Raw genomic sequence first — 14,897 nt, 5'->3', positions numbered from 1 at the left:
TATGACTTCATTATGAGGTTAATGAAAATAATAGACGAGTTCCAGGAATATTTATTTAATTATTTTCTAAGTTCCACATTTCTCAAAACAAAACAAACACGGACACGAACACGAAAATACACGACTCTCACTTAGAATACAGACCCATGAGAAGGACCATGGGAAATATGCCTTGATGTTAATTAGGTAACGCCATCTGTTATATCAAAAGAGAAGGTAATAGAATTATGTAAAAGCTAAAACACATATTAATTTTTAATATTTAAAAAATTAAGAAAAAATTACATTTGAATGGATCAGAAAGAGTTTTTCATGGTATAAAGAGAGAAAAAAATTCAGAAAAAATTTCGATATAAAATTTACAATGATAATTCGAAAACTCATATACATTGGTAAGGTTCAATTCATTCTAGCTAATAATGCATTTTATGCAATGTTGCTGAAAGATCATTTTATAAAATATATCCTTCTTAAGAAATAAAAAAAATATCAGATGGATCAACTATTTTTATTATGATGAGGGAAAGGAAAATAAAAGAAGTAATTTATTTCCGATAAAAGAGAGACCTGGCAATCTTTATTGAAAATTATATGACTTTTATTCCCTCTGAAAATAATGTTTACTTTTCGAAATAATTGTGTCCGAATTTATGATAACCATTTACAAATAATATATTATTAGTTGAATAGACGAATTTACATCAGATGAAATCAAGATTTAAATTAGATGAATTAGTCATGTCCGAATTTATGGTAACCGTTTACAAACAATATATTATTTGTTGAATAGATGAATTTACATCAGATGGAATCAAGATTTTCCACAGATGAATTAGTCGTGTCCGAATTTATGATAACCATTTACAAACAATATGTTATTTGTTGAATAGATGAATTTACAGATGGCATACAGACATAATTCTTGAACGAATTAATTTCATTCGAGTGTGAATTCTGCCTAGTTCAGGTCGTAATGAGAAAGAAATTAATTCGGAGTTATAGTCTATTTCGACGAAGTTTGACTTAATTGATTTGAGGAATCTTATAGGAATATCGGCAAATTGCAACTTATCTCAAATTATAATAATTATATACATTATAATATTATCTTTTACCAAAATCACACTTTTCACAGGTAGCAAGGGTGATATTAGTTATTATATATTTATAATTAAAATATATAATAATTATATATTTTTAATTAAAATTATAATTAAAATAATTTAATAGATATTATATATTTTTAATTAAAATCCCTTCTTTGATCAAATCAAAACGTTTGCTTACTACTATGTATTATTTTTTGACAAAAGACTATGTAACAATCTATTGCTTGTTTCGTTGAGTTATCCTGCTCATATTGGCAATGAAATAATTTCTTTCTCTTGTGATACAAAACACAAACTAATGGCAAACAAGTACGAATGTTGCCCCCACTGTATAGAGAAACATAACAAAGATGAGCCAGTGAAGATATTCTTATTTCGAAATCAGACATTCCTGCGAATGAAGAAACACTATTGAAATAGAAAAAAAGAAACAACTATCAATATATATTATCATAGCCGCCTTTGGTTACCAGCTGGTTCGTTGGGATAAATGGTTGCTAAAAACTTCAATTAAAACATTTAATATAATTTGGTCATAATGGCTCTGCAAAATATTTTTATCAATTACATATTTAATTTATTTATAAATTTACTTTCCCAGTAAAATATTTTTAAACTTCAAATATTGATAGACTTAAAATTCTTAATTTCTTTGAATTCTTACACCATTCTGTTCATTGTGTTATGCATTTCTGTCTATATCTTAATACATATAATTGCTCAGGAAGGAACAGTAGTATTCAAAAAGGGATACATGTTTAAATTTTTTTTTATTATTGCTTGGTTTTAAAGGTAAACCTTAGTTGTAATTACAACAACAATTTCAAAAACTTATTAAAACCATGCTTTGCTATGAAGTTTAATGTAGAAAAATAAGCCGAATCTTTATATTTTGATCATAAATAATGAAAAAGAAACATTAGAAGCAACAATGAAAATGATCCGAGATTCATTTCAGCAATGAAATATGCCCAAAATGTCTTTAAAAATTAATTAAAAATTTTAATTATAACATAGGAAATTAGAATAATCGAAATAATAATTATTTTGCAGTTTTAAGATGATGTAAAAAAAAGTTCACTTGAGTGAGAAGACACATTATAGGGTTTATTGCAGAAAAACTTTAGTTAAATTTCAAAAAAATCTCTTAAAAGTGCACATTTTTATTTTCCAAAGTATATGTATACTAAGGAGATTTGTAGCTTTAGTTTAAACAGTATGGTCTATCGAATACTAACACAAACTGTAATTAGACAAGATTTTTTATGACTTCATTATGAGGTTAATGAAAATAATAGACGAGTTCCAGGAATATTTATTTAATTATTTTCTAAGTTCCACATTTCGCAAAACAAAACAAACACGAACACGAACACGAACACGAAAATACACGACTCTCACTTAGAATACAGACCCATGAGAAGGACCATGGGAAATATGCCTTGATGTTAATTAGGTAACGCCATCTGTTATATCAAAAGAGAAGGTAATACAGTTATGTAAAAGCTAAAACACATATTAATTTTTAATATTTAAAAAATTAAGAAAAAATTACATTTGAATGGATCAGAAAGAGTTTTTCATGGTATAAAGAGAGAAAAAAATTCAGAAAAAATTTCGATATAAAATTTACAATGATAATTCGAAAACTCATATACATTGGTAAGGTTCAATTCATTCTAGCTAATAATGCATTTTATGCAATGTTGCTGAAAGATCATTTTATAAAATATATCCTTCTTAAGAAATAAAAAAAATATCAGATGGATCAACTATTTTTATTATGATGAGGGAAAGGAAAATAAAAGAAGTAATTTATTTCCGATAAAAGAGAGACCTGGCAATCTTTATTGAAAATTATATGACTTTTATTCCCTCTGAAAATAATGTTTACTTTTCGAAATAATTGTGTCCGAATTTATGATAACCATTTACAAATAATATATTATTAGTTGAATAGACGAATTTACATCAGATGAAATCAAGATTTAAATTAGATGAATTAGTCATGTCCGAATTTATGGTAACCGTTTACAAACAATATATTATTATTTGTTGAATAGATGAATTTACATCAGATGGAATCAAGATTTTCCACAGATGAATTAGTCGTGTCCGAATTTATGATAACCATTTACAAACAATATGTTATTTGTTCAATAGATGAATTTATAGATGGCATACAGACATAATTCGTAGAACGAATTAATTTCATTCGAATGTGAATTCTGTCTAGTTCAGGTCGTAATGAGAAAGAAATTAATTCGGAGTTATAGTCTATTTCGACGAAGTTTGACTTAATTGATTTGAGGAATCTTATAGGAATATCGGCAAATTGCAACTTATCTCAAATTATAATAATTATATACATTATAATATTATCTTTTACCAAAATCACACTTTTCACAGGTAGCAAGGGTGATATTAGTTATTATATATTTATAATTAAAATATATAATAATTATATATTTTTAATTAAAATTATAATTAAAATAATTTAATAGATATTATATATTTTTAATTAAAATCCCTTCTTTGATCAAATCAAAACGTTTGCTTAGTACTATGTATTATTTGATAATTATTTCCAGACAAAAACAAAGTTATTTGATTTGTTTTTTTATTAAATACTAGCCGCCGTTGGCGACCAGCTGGTTCGCCAATCTTAACGCTCGTTAAAATTTTAATAATTAAATATTTTTTGTAATTCCTACTTTAATAGCTTCTTCATTAAAATATTTTAAAACTTCAAATTTCAATTCACTCATAATATTATAAAAGTCTTCAATCATAACGTAATCTGTATCTCACTAATTTTCTGTTAGCTCCCATAGAATTTATGCTTTAAATTAAAGTGGAAATGATTAATCTGCAATTAATATAACAATATTTTTTACTGAAACAAAGCATTTTTTTTGTAATATGATTACTAAAAACAGAGTCACTGAGCATTTAAACTTTATGGACACTAAAGAATATCTTTCTTAATTTATGTAATATCTCAAGAATTTGTCAACAAAATTTTTTCAGATTCATCATGAGCAGGTCTATTAATTAACAACATTTAATTTTAAATGCATGAAACACTAAGAAAATAAACAGAATCGTTTAAAATAATCGGTCGAAGAAAGGTAAAAAAAATTACTTAAAAGACGATGAACTTAAACTAACATAAATACAATTTAATTACAAAAGCATAGAACTAACCCAAAAATAATTAAAATAAACTCCGCTTCCGTTGAAAATATATGTAAACAATCAGAACACAATGCGCATGCGTGAATTTTCAACGCCAGTTACGATAACGCAAATGCGTGAATTTTCTACGCCAGTTGGGGTAACGCTATGCAGATTAGAAACTTAATTTCCTTTATTCTGTTTTATTTTAATTCAAAAGTACTTTAGAATGTATCTGAAAGATTGATTCATTAACAATGTTTAATTTTAAATGCATAAAACATTAAAAAAATAAACAGAGTCGTTTGAAATAATCGGTCGAAAAATGTTAACCCTAGCCTCGTTACTATTGGGGAAAAAAAACTGAAGCCTTACTTATATGGCGTTGGGGAAAATGAAAAGATTTTTTGGCGGAAAGTTAATTTTTAATTAATCATTAAAATTCTAATTAAAAGGGACCCCAAGTGCACATTACCGACCTCCAAGGTATACATGTACCAAATTTGGTAGCTGTAGCTCAAATGGTCTCTTCTGTAGAGCGCCAACACTCACACACACACACATTGAGCTTTATATAAGTACAGATATATATCATATATTACATAATTTTAAACTGCAGTTTATAAAAAAAAGAGAAAAATTGAACAATGAAATGCTCACAAAAACAAAAGAAAGCAGGTTAAAATTAGATAAAGGAACTAAAAATTGGTAGTACAAAACAAATTAATTAAATCATTGAAGGATCGCTGAAAAAGAAGGATCGCTCAAGATCTGTCATCTATTCAAAAACACACAAAAAAAAATTAATACACAAAACCCAAAATATTAATGCACATTAACTTCATTAGTAATAAAAAATATGAGAATAAAAACATAAAAATGAGAATCCTCACAAATGCTAATGTTTCAGAATTAAAAAGAAAAGAATGCATCATTTAACCTTTTAAAAGACCTTTTTTTTTTGTCATGGTGCATTAAAATATTTTTAGATAGAGATTGGCTTAAGAAAGTGATTTATTTACCTCATGAGATAAATTTAATTTGATAAATTAATTAATTTGGTTAATTAATAAATAAGTAATAAATCAAGGTACAACTTTTTGCGTGAGATTAAAAACTGATGCATCTAAGTTTCTGTCTTAAGAAAAATTTGTCAGAATTTATTCAACCTACATAACTTCATACAAAGATTAATGAATTTGGTGGGAAGTATACTTCCCATAGTCCTAAAAAGGAATTAAATAACTATTATATCAACAGTTAATAATAATCATTAATAGTTGTAACATAAATTAATGTATACGATTTCGTTAGTCATCGGGAAAATTCGAAATGCTTACCAACATTGTTATAAAAATTAATAAAGTCAATCGATAGAATTACTTTATTAAGTTGATTAATCAGAATTTCTGTGCACTTGCCTTTTAATATTAAATATTTTCAATTCAAAAATTTTAATTTTACTGATGTTCATTTTGATTCTTGTAACACCGTAATTGGAGATTCTGTATTGTTCATATTTCTGCAGTCTAGATTTAAAACATGCTCAGAATCCATTATTCAAATGTGAGCTTTAAGATTTAAATGGTTCATAAATTTCCATGGAATAAAAAAGAATATGGCTTGGAAATAAAACGATTATCTTACATCATTATTATTTAAAATATTGGCCACAATTCTAGAAGCGGTGTTGGGGAACAATTTTGGGATTTTGAAACCTTTTTCATTATACAAAGTGGTCAAAATTAAAACATCCCTACTCTGAGCATTCTATACAACGAACTACTCAGTGAAAAGGCTCAAAAATTGTCGAACGTACTCTTCAAGACATGGGGAGATGGAATCGATGAGAAAAAATTAGTTCCAGAAACACCGATAAATGGCGCAGCAGCACAGAAAACATGCTAAAAAATATAAATAATAACAAAAAAAAAGAAGACGTGTTATTTCATTTTTCTATTCTAATTCCTAGTGCAGATATATAAAAAAAATAATAATGAGATAAAAAAGTGAAAAAACAGAAACCGTCATTGTAACTGCAATTTCGCACTGTAAGCACAAAAATGTGCAAAAGTCCTTGGTTTGCTGCTACTGTTCGTGGCATTAAAGAAATAAAGTTGGGAAATGACATTCTTATCAGTGATGGCTTCGCGTTTTGCTTGTGAAGTTGTTTATGAAAACAAAAGAAATGCTGCGACTGCACTTCGAGAGTTTCGTCGGCTTGAGAATTTGTGCAAAGAATCAGGAGGTACTAAAACATGCTCAAAAATATTGTTGTACACCAAATGCAACAGCGCCAATGTCTTCATTCAATTACATTTATGCAAGATTAGCGCCTCCACACATTGGACTCCATGTACAGCAGTTTCTTCGGCACACATTTTACTAATGATAGAATAATTAGTCGTGCGTTTACGGCAACTTAACCATCTCGTTCTACCTCTTAATCCCTTCAATTTTTGGCTTTAGGGATACTTAAAAAAATTTGTTCATTGAGGCCGTCTGGTAACTTTGGCAGATTTGAAAGACATTATCATAATGCCTGTGAGAAGCCTCTCAATCGACCAATTAGAATCCGCAGTTGAACAAGCTTTATCATAAGGCATGTGAGAAGCATCTCAATAGACCCATTAGAATCCGCAGTTGAACAAGCTGTCCGCAGAATGCAAATTTTACATCTGGCAGAAGTGAACCATTTTGAGCAGTTTCCCTTGCATCGATAAGGTCCTTGGGATTGAGTGTTTGATACGTTTGAATAAAATGTGTTGCAAATGTGTATTTTTTTGTTCAGCGTATTTTTTTTGTTGTACAGTGCCATCTATCGGTGTTTCTGGAATTAATTTTTCTTTTCGCGAAATCCGTTTTCCCCATGTCTTGAATAGTATATTCAACAATTTCGGAGCCTTTACACTGATAGTTCGCTGTATGGAGAGCTCAGAATGTAGGTGTTTTAATTTTGACCATCTTGTATGTTTATTTTAGGTTCTTTAATAAATTTGTGAGGAAAAATAATTTCAGAAATCAGATATTTTATTAAAAAAAATTTTCAAACATTTTAATAAAATGTATGAATTATTCCAATGGTAATTTTTTTCATACATGGTTATGATGTTATTTTGTAAATAATTACTCAATTTTGTGTTTCGACAAAAGTTTTTGAATGTAAAATATTCAAGGAGTGTTTTTTTTTCACTTATAAAAGGGTCATAAACGATAAAAGTTAAAAAGACTTGAGTTATATCCATGTTTTCTTTTTGTTAGTAATTAATCCCTGTTATACTAATTTTCTACAGTTAACTATTTTTATACATATTTTCTCTTTAATTCGCACGAATTAAATTGAATAACTCAATGAAGTGATTTTGATAACAAAAAAGTAGCTGATATTTATATTCAAAATTGCTTTGGTTGATACATTAAACTTCCGTCTGAAGCTATCTGGATTGCAGTATTATATGTTCAGAGGATGGCAAAGATAAAAATTTAACCAGACTATGGTAATATCTACATTTTTTTTATCGTAAAATCCTACTTTCTACTAATATTCCAACATGAACTATTACTGTACAAATTTTTCCTAATTAAATTTTAAAATTCGATGAAAAGATTTTTGATAGCAAATGAAAAACTGATTCATAGTTATATTCAAAATTATTTATTTGTTGGATTAAAGTTCAGTCTGTAAGATGCACGATGTGTATTTTCAGCAAGATCATTTGGTTTCAATCATGGCAAGTACAAGACCTGAATTAGTGTCCGCTCCAAACTTTCCCGCTATACGAAAGTAAAGATGTTTTGTCGTTGACAGTAGATATAGTCAGCTCAAACATACTATGAAGTTTTGTTGGAATAGGTTCTCCAATCCGTAAGTTTTTCTACTCTGAAATTGGCGCTCAACCATGTGACTACCGTAGTCTGCACTAATCAAGTACATATCAACAAAAGTAGTCATTTGAAATTACAACATTTCTGACTTGAAATTTAATTTATATATTGCTTTTTTTTTTCTTTTCAAGAAAATCATAACTTTTCTGACTATTAGCAGAATAACCAATTACATTTATTCGAATAATATTTATCCTTTAAAAGAAAAAAATTTTAGAATCTACATACAACAAATTCATAGAGATAATATATATATAAGTGTGTCGCCAAAATAAAAATAAAGATAAAATAATTTTAATATTCTCTAAAATGCAAAAAAAATTCACTTCACTTTTTAAATTTTGCAAAGTTTTCAGTATTTGAAGTCTATCAAAATATTTCTTATCATTTATAGCAAAAATAAATAATTTTTCAAATGATTCAATGAAATCTATATTAGAATTACATCCAGAAATATTTTCAAAAGAACGTTTACTTCTAAATTATTAATGCTTCTAAATTCAGTAAAGAAATACATAAATGTTGTGGATGTTTGAAAAGTAACATTTAAATTGCAAAACGTTCTACTGTCAACTTTCAAACTTGATCGCATTATTCTGTAATTATCTTTTTCTTCAGAATTGTGTGAAAGATAATTAAACGTTCAATTTTCACAAAATTGATTGTATTATTCTATCATTACGTTTTTCTTCAGAATTATCAGATAATTCCATAAAATAAATCTATGAACTGAAATTGTTTTGTTTTTTTGAAATTCATTGAATTTGTTTAAATTTTTACTTTATTATTTTTTAATTCTTTTCAATCCTCACATTCCTCTGCATTCTCATTATTTTGAATGCTTTTGATTATATATTATACATTTTCAATTAAATGTAAATTCATTGCAAAATTATATTATTCTTTATGGAATGTTTGTAAATTAAATACAGTGAAGATATTTGTTTTTAAAATTGTCATTTTTACTATCCCACACGCCATATTTTTTTCGTGTGGGTCGAAATGGTTTACTTAAGGCTACGAAAACATATACGGCATTAAAAGACATTGGTTGGATTCTGGTTGACCACGTATTGTCAAAGGCATCTTCGGCAAGATGCAAGTCAGGTCATAGAAACAATGAGATTATTAAAGTGCATATCATGTGCATGATGTCAAAGGTATGTCATGTAAACGATATCATGTGCAGAATTTCAGAAGATAAATTCTTCTAAAACTTTTACACACTCCTCCTCAAGGAATCAATTTTGATTTTGAAATTCTTTAAAAAAATATATAGTCTATACTCTGTTTCACCCTAACTTGGCAGTATTGTAAAAGGCAGAAAATGTGACGCTCCGCGTTGGGAAAGAGTTCCCCATCAATTCCGACTTTAAAATAGTTAAAATGCTCAGAAATTTATCAAATAATATCATAAATTACAGAAATCCTTTTTTTATCAGTACGTATTTAAAATTATTCTCAAGTTGGAAGTGTTTATCTGTTAAGTATTTTGTAAATAAAGCGAACGAATAAAACGAAACGATTGACATAATGAATTCCACTTTGGCTAGAACCGGTCTTCAAGGTCAAATATTCGGCGCGCTTTTCTTTTACGTCTCCGCCAACTCAGCTTCATTTAGTTCCCAACCATTATCATCTTTCGGACTTTTTTATTCTCGCTTTTTTACCAGCTGATATTTTTTATACTATTAGTCACATTAGTAGTTATTAGTTTTGACTGTTGAATATTTATTCGATTCGTCATTTCTATTCACTTCTAAAATGTCTGAAAAAGAAAAAGTGTTATCACCGAATACGCTGTGTACACCTTCAAGACGAGTGAAATCAACAAAAAGTGCAACATGAAAACAGAAATAAAGGCATCCAGTCCTTTAAGTACCCCTGGAAAGAAGCGACCAGGTAAACATGATTTTATATTATCCTGTATCTGACGAAAAATCCATACATTTATTCGTAAAAATGAGATCCCAACATTAGATAAAGTTTTAAAAGATGTGAACGATGATACAGATATCTTTACTAAAAACATTAACCGAACTACGCTTTACAAAATATTGAAAGATTTAGGGTTTTCTTTTGAGAAACGATGAAACGAAATGAAATAACTTTAATGATTTATTAAAATAGTGTATCAATAATATTGAACAAAATAATGAAAAAATTAATTCTCTGATTTAAAATTATAATATAAAGTTAAAAAATATTTACTATTTGGTGAAAAATTTGCAAGATAAAGTTCCGCCAGCGATCTGCATTTCTAGTAACTTTATAGTTTAAAGTAACCCAGTTCCCCTCACAGCGACTGCGATTCGGCATGCCTAGAATATACACTACTGCCAAGTTAGGGTGAAACAGAGTATAGCTGTTTTCGAATGCTTGTACAAGGGGTGTTCAAATGAAAAGGTACGAAACGACACTGTGGGTATAAATGAAGACTTTATTCAAAGTATACACACCATAGGCCTGAGCACAACGATCCCATTAATTAACGAGCTGAAGGATTCCTTGTTCTCAGAATGTTTGTGGCCATGACAAGACTCAATCCTTCACAACGTCCTTGAGTTCGCCGTCCGAATTGAAGCGCTCCCCTTTCAGATGTTTTTTCAGGGGACCAAACACATGAAAATCGCGTGGGGACATGACCGGGCTGACGGTCGAGGTCCCTCTTGAATTTGGTCAGTTCCACGTGTATGACTCTGGAGACGTGTGTACGCGCGTTATCATGGAGCAGAATCCCACCCTCCGTAAGTAGCCCCGGGTTTTTGTTCTTGATGGACTTGCGTAGTCTTCGGAGTATCTCACAGTGACAGTGCACGTCGGAGTTAATGGTTCTTCTAAAGCAACGGTCCAACGACCTGCCACCTCACGGATTTGGTCATAAATGTGACATCCAACCCACTGGGGGACCACACTCCCCCGTCGCCCGTGGTACGCCTGTAGCTTCCCGCAAAATGTCGGTAGATGGATGAACATCAAAGAGCCGGAAAATTTGTTTGGGCTATGGGGGGGGGGAAGGGAGTCAAAGAAACTGAGGGTTTTGAGCGGTCGAAAGGGGAACGAGTGCCATCTGAAGATTTCTCTGGTCGTGGGTCCGCTGCCACAGTCGTGTGTGGCACCACGAAGGAAGGGTGACAGTTTTATGACCACATCTGTGAAGATCATCCGGTCGTTGGACCGCGGCTTAACGGTTCTTCACATGCACTGCTACGTCAATTGAACGGCGTTCTTTATAAGAGCGTCTGCTCTCTCCTGCGAGTGCGGGTGTCCGCGTATGCTCCGATCTATGCTGGCGACTCCAATCGCATCTCTAGATATCTCGCTACGTTCTCCCATAGCGGCATAGACAAATATGTTAACGGTTACGTTGTTACGATGTTTCGTACCTTTTCATTTGAACACCCCTTGTATTTGAAAATTATATCGACGCTAGTATTTTAAAATTTTACATAAGTTTTTAACTTTTTTGAAAACTCCGAATTTTTTGTGAATAACTGTTATTTAAACAGCAATTTAGATGGCATAGAAAATTAGATAGAGGTTTTACCTTCAGATCTCAATGCTCAATGCGAAACTGGTGATATTGATCATTCATCTACCAAGAAGAAGAAAAAAAAAATATGTAATCAAGCACCTCCTAAGAGGCTGAGGGGGGGATTGAAATAATTATTTAAATAGCATTAAAATATGACGTAAATCTCAATTGGGTAAAAAAAAAAAAAAAACTCAAGTCTTAACACTTCTTTTTGAGACAATTTAAGCCATTAAAAAAAGTATTTTTGTTATGACAAACGCCAAGAAAATCAAAAACTTTTTCAACCATTCCAGAGTAAAAAGAGGCATAAAATAAGTTATGGCATCAATATGCATTACATCTTACTGTAAATATTAATAAGGAATTGATGTATTTGACATTCATACACAGATGATTTTTATTTCATTTCAAAGAAACTAGAAGGAATGGTTTCCTCTCCCCCACTCAAAAAATATCCCTTCCCATGGGCTCTCAAATAAAGGTGTTTCTCCCCTCATAAAATTATGGTTCTTGGCTAGGCCATGGGTGCCACGAGTATAGAGACTTTAATTTTCAAACATGAGTGTTGTGTGCTTCTTAGTACAATAAAGAAAATCGTTTCTTGTCTGTTAAGTGTTTGCCAATAGATCGATCTTCGGCATGAATATAGCGTTTCTACAGTAGTCTGCGAACTTTCATGACTTCTTTAGTGAAAAATTGCTGATATGCTTTAATAAGAACCAAAAATCAATATATATTTTGGATGTCTTCTTTTAACCAACTGAAATAAAAATTTTGCAAAGAGCTGTAATTGTAGTCTCAAGATCTCATTCCATATTTCATATATTTAAATCATTGAGTTTTTTATTTTTTTTGAGTTATCAGTTTTATATGCTTTGAAAAATACAGATAGACAGTTGGTTCCAAATTTGATATGAATTTTCAATATGGATGACAAAATTGTGCAGCAAATTTTATCTGTAAAGCTTTTACTCTTGTAGTTATCGTGTTCACTAGAACTAAACAGACAGAATTCTTTTGTATGTACATATTTTAATATAACTTTAATAAAAAGCTACAAATTTGGTGCAAATACCTCATAACAAATTTCAACTAACTCAAAGCTCTTATGGATTATCGTGTTCACAAACAAGTTGACATAACTCTATATTTGAAACCTCTCTCTTTGAAAAACACATTTCAAAAATGCATCTTTTAGCAAAGAGGTTTCAAATGTGGAGAGTCATAAAAATCTGGGTTCCGAATTTTTGACTTTTAAAATAGTTTTTCTTCGCCTATTTCGCATACGAGTTAAGTAAAAAATAATAGGTGCTGGTCTTTATTATTAATGGAATCTCAATCAGTTGTTTCATGATGATAGTCTGACATGACTAGATATTTAAGAACAAAACAGTTTCTTATATAAGATTTTTTTGCAAGGGAAACCATCTTGAGAAAACAACAGGTTAACAAATATTTTCCAAAGCATAAAAAAAATGAATAGATTTTTTCAGAAAAAAGAAATGCCATCTCAAATCCTCTGCAGCAAAACCAACAACCATTTGTTTAAAAATGCAACAATGGAGTATTTTAAATATAAATTTCCTATTCCACCCGAGTAAAAGAAGTACAATTGAAGAACAATCGAATGTATCATTGTTCTATTATTATAATAGCAAAATTCGATTAAACTAATGAAATTTTGGTAAGGATTTTTTTTATGTATATACATAGACTTAGAGAATCGCAAATTTGAATTTTCATTTAAAAAAGTATTAATTTTTTTTCCATACCTGGTACAATATAGATTAAGCAGATACTTATTGACTACCCACTCCATTAACAAAATCGAAATTAATAAATTTTTAAAATAGATATTTAAAAATTTTGTAACATATCAAAAAATATATGTTCAAACAATTTTTTAGAAAATGGAGATATGAGAAAGTGTTTCATTAATCATTATTCATTCAAAAATTGCTTTAGATAGCAACAAATTACTAATAAAATTTTTAACAAACGATGGAAAATGTATCAAAGCCTTTTATATAAATACTTATGTCTTGTTTCAATATATATATATATATATATATATATATATATATATATATATATATATATATATATATATATATATATATATATATATATATATATATATATATATATATATATATATATATTGTAATTTTAAATGCCCCCCCCCAGATTTTTTTTTTCTAATTCAGTCATGAAAAAGCTTTTTCTAAAACATCTGTTGACATTTTTAATTACTTTTAAATAAAATTTATTCAAAAACAACTTTTTATTAGTACACCAATGCGAATTTCAAGATTTAAATTTTTCATAGAATTTGATGGAAAAAAAAGTTCATAATCGAGATGGTTATCTTAAGTTAGCATTTCTTAATCGCTTTAATATTTTACAGTAATATAAATTGTAGCATAAATTTTTGATTGAATCTGTTTTCGAATGAACTAACTAACTGAAACTAACGCTCTACCAAATGGCTACCGCAGCTTCTATTTGTATTAAAGAACAGGTGTTAAAATAAATCAACTGCATTTAGGCATTTCGTATTTATCCTAAAATGAGTCATTTTTTTAATTAATCCCCTTTAATGGCAATTCAAAACTTTTAATTACGTTTCTGCGAAATATTGAAATTTAAGTTTAAAGTTATTTTTCATGAAATATGCATTTCAAACATAAATAAAACATGATAAAAAACTGAAAATAAATATCACAAAAATCAGTATCTACATTCTTTTTTTTTTTTTTTTGCTTTTATTGCTTTAAAAATCAGTTAAATGTTTCAAATGTTAGATGCAAAAAGGTGCTTTCCTTAATTTATTTTAAAAATAAACAGTATTTTTTTCTTTTTCGAAATTTATGTTTCCGACTTTGATTGCATATTCAACAAATAACTATTTTGTTTTGGTTTTACAAATTTATTTCGCAGAAAAAAATGTTGTAGTTAAAAAAGAAAATATAAATCTATCTGAAGGATAAATATTAAAAAACCAAAAATTGAAATAGGAAAAATATTTTAATCTTTTATATCTCATAAACCATGATACATTTGATTAAAAATTTATATAAGTTCATTTTAATTTTAAAAACTTTTTCCTCTTTCTTGAGATTATACTGGCGATTATAAATTCTGTCTAATGCTGCAGAAATAAAATTAAAAAGTTTTTAGTAAATCAATTC

This window comes from Argiope bruennichi, chromosome 10 (assembly GCF_947563725.1).
Source record: "Argiope bruennichi chromosome 10, qqArgBrue1.1, whole genome shotgun sequence".
Taxonomy (NCBI): domain Eukaryota; kingdom Metazoa; phylum Arthropoda; class Arachnida; order Araneae; family Araneidae; genus Argiope; species Argiope bruennichi.
Note: the sequence above shows the minus strand (reverse complement) of the source record.